We start from the raw sequence: 239 nt of genomic DNA on the forward strand, positions 1-239 counted from the left end.
TAGTGTTCATAGGCCGTGGTGAAGAGATAGAAAAAAAAAAAAGAAGAGATGGTTGGTTAAAAGGGTGCAACACGAGGACTTCCCAGGAGGTCACCCATCCTAGTACTACTCTCGCCCAAGCACGCTTAACTGCGGAGTTCTGATGGGATCCGGTGCACTAATGCTGGTATGGTCACACCCATAGTAATATGGTCTAAAATTATTCTTAAGCTGACGCCGTGGAGAGATGATTTTGATGC

General features: G+C 45.6%; 1 non-coding gene across 1 annotated transcript; it reads right to left on the reverse strand.

Annotated features, from left to right (window-relative positions):
• Window positions 1-61: 61 nt before the first annotated feature.
• LOC114578585 lies at window positions 62-180 on the reverse strand. Its single transcript, XR_003699583.1, has one exon. It is a non-coding gene; the product is annotated as a 5S ribosomal RNA (ribosomal RNA).
• Window positions 181-239: the final 59 nt, after the last annotated feature.

The sequence above is a fragment of the Dendrobium catenatum genome, unplaced genomic scaffold (genome assembly GCF_001605985.2).
Source record: "Dendrobium catenatum unplaced genomic scaffold, ASM160598v2 original_scaffold_81364, whole genome shotgun sequence".
In the NCBI taxonomy this organism is placed as follows: domain Eukaryota; kingdom Viridiplantae; phylum Streptophyta; class Magnoliopsida; order Asparagales; family Orchidaceae; genus Dendrobium; species Dendrobium catenatum.